Source organism: Vicugna pacos, chromosome 7 (genome assembly GCF_048564905.1).
Source record: "Vicugna pacos chromosome 7, VicPac4, whole genome shotgun sequence".
NCBI classification, from domain to species: Eukaryota; Metazoa; Chordata; class Mammalia; order Artiodactyla; family Camelidae; genus Vicugna; species Vicugna pacos.
Window position 1 is genome coordinate 39,179,778 of NC_132993.1, and position 6,000 is coordinate 39,185,777.

A 6,000-nucleotide genomic window follows, 5' to 3' on the forward strand; every position below is an offset into this window, starting at 1 on the left:
GCACCTACAGCTTAAGTGACAACACACTTACAAAATGGAGAAACACTACTGATTTATGGCTACCTACGGATCCAGGACCCAGTTTGGAACCACCACGGACAACCAAATAGGATATGAACCCACCAGGCACTTACATTCCAATGATTTGTGAGAGGCTCTCTTGGACTCCAGTCCCTCCTGCTTGGCCATGGTGTGTTTGCCTCGGAGCCTGCCACCAATGCTGTCACAGCCATCCTGTCCTTTCACCTTGTAAACCACAGGGATGCGCTCATATTCACCATGCTTTAACTTGTACTTATTTCCGGTGGGCCAGACAATAAGCTGGGGACGGACAGAGCTCTCAGGTGGCATCCAGATTATCCTGCCAGGGTCCTGATAAAACCTCCCTTTGAAAGATGTCAGAGGGCCCTGTGGACTCACTTCAAGGAGGCATTCTACCTCTTCCATTTCATCTTCAACTTCCTCTTCCAACTCAGAGTCTTCTGAATCCTCAGGAAGCACAATGTTCAAGGCAGCACTCTTCTTCAACAAATAGGCTGTCCTAACATTTGAGAAGCTGCTCAGGTCTTTGAGCTTCCTGCCTCTCACAGTCTTTTTAGTCTTTGCACACCTTTTGAAGTTCTCATTATACACCTCCCCCATCTCATCATTCATAATCTTTTCACCCTTATCTGCACTTAATTTCCTATTCGTGACTGTTCTTTCCCATGATCCCTTGGTTTTGCAGCCTGGGGGTGTCTCTTCACCTCTGGAGGGCATTTGCTGCGGGGATTTCTCGAGCTGTGCTTCATACCAACTCATATCACACTGGATGCCCTCATCTACTTTGTTCGACTGGGACAACCGTGTAAGGGAGGGACCGTGCCCCTCACAGCTATTCCTCTCCACCTCATCATCTTCATCTTCATCCTGGTTCCCACTCCCCATCTGCCCTGTTCCCTTTCTGCTGCTTTCTGGGGAAGGCTCCTGGGATTTCTCAGACTGTGCCTCATACCAACAAGTCATACCGCACTGGATGCCCTCATCTACTTTGTTGAACTGGGCCAACCAAGCAGGGGAGGGAACGCACCCCTCACAGCTACTGCTGTCTACCTCTTCCTCTTCACCCACATTCTCAGGGGACCCACAGGTCCCACTACTGTTCTCTGGCACACTGCCCCATACAGTAAGTGGTTTCTGAGATCCTGAATGTAGGCTTGGGTCATTACCTGCTTCCAAACTGGCACAGACTGGCCCTTCCTGCTGAAGCTTGTTGACATCTCCAGTGGACTGGTACAGCTTTGAGTTCAGGGTATTCTGGATCTCAGCCCTGTCTTTTACTGCATTTGGAGGTGGTGAGTTCTGGGAAACAACTGCATACCCCTTATTTTCTTCACCCAAGTTCATCTCCATGATAGATCCTGACTGTAACATCTCCTCACTTCTTACAACATCAAGACACTCCTCCAACTGGACAGCTCTGTGTTCATCTTTATATACAATGTGGTCTTCACCCTCCCGAAGGTTATAGAGCACACCTCTACTTTCACAGGAACTCTGTGAAATCTCATTGTGTTGTGCCACGTTCTCTGTCATGGCTTTACCATAAACCATGTCATACAAACCCACAGTTTCTTTCAGCGATTTCCAGAATTTTATTATAGGGGATCCTTTGCCCTGTTCTAGCCTCTGCTCTTTCTCGGATGCACAGCTTCCTTGAGTTGCATTTCTATACAGAGTGTTACTAGAAGGGCTTTTGCCGTGTAGCTCCCTCTTCTGGGCAACAGATGTCAAAGCCCCATCTGTTTCTTGAGGAATGTTGTCCATTTCAATGTCAGTATTAGTAACAGGGATACTGGTCACCCTTCCTACGTCATAGCTGACACCTTCTGAGTGCATGTCTTTTTTATTTGTGTTTTCAGCCTGTTGAGGTTCAGTTTGTGTGTGTTTCGTTTTCATTTTTTTCCCATAGCCACTATATTGTCGGAATTGTGCTGTGTTATAAAATATAGGGACTATAGGTCTTCGGTTAAGAGTGGTAGGCAATGGGGATTGAGGGACGAGGAAGCCAGGATACTCATTGAGCACCACAGGATATGGAAAATATAGACTTCCATTTCTGAAACCTAGGAAAAGAATATGACAGCCATTTTGTCTCCTGCAGCCAGTCACAACATTCAGCCAGTACACCCCTATACAGAGCCAACAGAATGTTTATAAGCAAGATCTCTTGAAGGAATTGGCTCATGTGGAGGTGCTGGCCCAACATCTGCCAGGTAGAGACACGGTGAAGAATTACAGGTCACAGGCATAAACTGGCACAGTTCCCTCTTTGCTCAGACTGACTACTATTCAGCTGGAAACAGTGACTGGTGAATTCAGAAGCTCTCCTCATCACACCTAGTTTTATATTTGGAAAAGTTGCATAATATATACAACATACTTTACCTACAGGAGGATACTCAGAAGAGCAAGTTAACATTTCCTTTCCTACTGGGAGGTGTGAGATGGCAGAATCACCCCACAGATCTCCCTGACCCCCTAAAGCCTCTTCCCACCATGTACTGAATGAAATCCTAGATGTCTCCCTTCCAAACATTTTAAAGTCTAGCTTTTCATTCTTCCTCCAGAGTAGTTTTCTGACCTCACCATACTAGCTTTAAGAATCTTGAGGCCTTGTTGAAAAAAATTACAGGAACTAGGAACTTTAAAGTACCCCTTCCAACAGACTGGTCTCAGAACATGATGAGACTTTTGTTGGACTACTGTGTGTCCCTGCGACAGTCACTGACTGGGAGCCTCAGTTCTCCCAGTTGGAAAGGAAGGACAGCAACAAGACCTAGCTCATGAATTGAAGTCAAATGAGAGACCCTGTTTCTAGTATTTAGCAGAGTAACTGGCATATAGCTGGAATTCAGATGTTTCCTATCAAACTACAAACACTGCCCTCTGTGCTGCCACAGTCTGTCTAAGCACTGGGTGAGGAAAGGGAGGTAATGGATGAAAGTGTTAGAAAACCTTCAGGCTTTGGTTTATAGGGAGGGTCCTTAATCCCACTGAACCTCTTTGGGGATTCAGATTCCTTACCTGTTCCGGGAGCGGAGAATGCATTACAGGTGGGATTCTGGTACCAAGAACCCAGGTGAGGCTGCTGGGCCATGGGGTGCACATAAAAGAAAGGTCTGGAGTTACTGCCCTCAAAATGTTCGTTGTTTCCTGAAGAGTTCATTTTCCAGGCTGAAAAACAGGTGTTCGTGGTTAGAAAGGACAGCCGCGGTCCGCTCTGTAAAGTGCACTGAAGGAAGAAAGCCATCCTTGCCCCGCATCAGAACTGCCTGGGTGAAGTTCCCTTACCTTCTCTTCCCGCTCACCTGGGATGGGGACACGGGGCGCTGCCCTGTGTTAGGACCAGGGGAGCGACGCCCAGGGGCCAAGGCCTTCGTTGTGCTGAGGAAGTCTCGGCTCCCCAGGCAGCAGCACATTGGGGAAATGAGTCCTTGGAGGTGCAGGGAGACCCGGTGCTGGGTACCAAAAGCCAGGGACCTCAGGCAGCGGTTACCTGAAAGAAGGGGCTTAGGCCCGGGCTGCGCTGCCCTCTCATTGGCCCGAAACCCTCCTTAGTCCCGCAGTCCAGGCCCCAGGTTCCACGTCTCCAAAAGCCCCCCTCCCAGCAGGCCAGTCTGTTCGCGACCCCTACAACCCGCGCTCCCATTCGGGACACCAACCTGCTCTAGCTTGACGTCTGTGACTGGGAGCCTTTATGGTGGCGCACGACCCGCGCTGGTCTGATCTCTTGTGATCCGAGAGTTTATGCCTGGTCGTGGCTCCTGCGCTTCTGCCTTTTCAGGCGCTGCAGGGCGGGCACGTGCAGCTTCTGCAGGCCCCGCCCCTCAGCCATTCCTGCACGCATGCGCCCTGTGTGAGCTCTCCGGGCCGGCGGATGCCTCTAAAAGCCCTGAAGAAGCCGGTGCTGAGACTTGGTGGAGGAGAGCAGTACTCTACACACTGCACCCAGGTGAACCCCTAGTCCTCCCTTCTGCACATCCCTTGTGCGCGTAGGCGCATTGGCCTTAGCTTTTCTAGAAAATGAAGCCCTTCCTGTCCCTTTGGTTCTCCCGGACTGTCTCCTCCTCTGAGTGTGTTGTGTTAGGTCAGGTCATGGCCACTTCTCTGAGCTCCTGTCTCCTTCCTTCCTGGGGCCTAAAGCCTCTGACACTTAAGGAAGGAGCCTGCCGAGGGGAAGCAAAGAGGAAAGAGACCAACCTGGACGGAGGACAGACCTGAGAGAAGGAAGAGTCAGTCACACAGCCGGGTGAACAAGCCTTCTTAGTGCTGCGGAGAGCAACATCTCGGGGGAGGGGGCTCTGGCAGTTAAGACCCATTGGTTGAGGAAAGTGATGGGAGGGAAAGGCGCTGGAAGTCGTCTGTGGGTGATAGAGGGGCAGTTAGAACGGGAAGCTGGCACGTACAGAGTACTCTGTACCTGAGAGGAAGGGAAAACGTAGGACAGTATCGCTTGAACGGGAGTCGTGGAGTTCTAAGGAGGATTGTGGATTTTTCTTCTTGTTTTTGAAAGAAAGGGATTGCAGCATCTTTATCCAGGAGATAGAGAGACAGGAGATGAAGGAGGGAGATGAAGTCCTGAAGACAGAAATTGAAGTATATTCGCATCTGATGGCCTTGTTATTATTATATCTTCAGTTAAGAGGGGCAGGAATGGTATAACAATACCTGCCATACTGCCTCATGGAATGGAGAAAGCAGTAATCTACAGACCTGCAGAAGGGCTGCTGGTAGAGTTGGGGGCTGACATGGGGTGAGATTCAGTAATTTGTGTTGGTCCTCATCTGCAGTGGTATGTCGCTCAGTCACTTTCAGTTTCTTGGGAGAGACATAATGATTGGATGGATCAAGGACTGGTTTTGCAGGGTTTGTGGAAAGACAAGATAAGAGTTGAAGAATGTTCAGTATAATGGTGAGAAATTAAAGTCACACATCATGGCGCATAATGTATACCTTGCATCTGGGTGACCATGAGTGTTGGGTGCCTCCTAAAATTGTGCTTCTCAGGTGCCTCTCCTCACCCTACTTAGTGGCCTAGCATACAGTCAGGAAGAGAAAGTCCTGTCTGAGAGGAGCTGATCAAATGATGCAAAAGTAATGGAGATCTTATAAATGAGAATGAAAGAGCTAGAGGAGGGGGTTTGTGGTCAGAATGGAAATCTGGAATTTAGGATTTCAGATTTGGACCAGTTGTAAGATATAACTAGGTCCCCAGGGTGTCCATTTATAGTGGTTTGCTGAAGTCTTGAGGGTGTGAAGGTCATTGGCGCTGAGGAAGGAAAAGATCAGGGAGGCTGGAGTTTTGGATGCCACCCCCTGTGTTGTCGAACCCAGGTTCGTGTGCCTAACACACTATGAGGCCAAACAAACCAAAACATCGGAGTTAGGAGCAAAGAAAGATTAATTAGTCAAGGAGGCACCAATCTGGAAGATGGGAGACCTAGACTTGTCCGGGCGCAAAGTTTTTAAAGGCAACAAAGATAAATGGTCTTTGTGATTTCTGCTTCCTGATAAGACCTCAGTTGCAGACTTTTGGCTTCCTGTGACTTGATCTGTAATTGGTGACTGTGATTAACCTGTGTGTTCCTACAAAGCAAACTAGTTAATTATGTTCTTTTGATCCCTTAACTTCCTTCTAGATGAGAGCAAAAGTGATGGTTGAGGTATTTTATTATTAGAGCTTTCATGATGGCTCAGGAGCTTCAGTTCTTCATTTTTCTCTTTTGGAGGGGGAGGTAATTAGGTTTACTTATTTATTTTTAGAGGCAGTATTGGGGATTGAACCCAAGACCTCATACACATTAAGCACATGCTCTACCACCTGAGCTATACCCTCCCCCTCTAGGAGCTTCAGTTCTTAATTGATCCTCCTGGTGTCATCAATTTTAAGTCTATTTGGGGCAGCTATTTGAAGCCACGGGACATTATCTCGACAGTTTGGGGTTATAAATCAAGCCA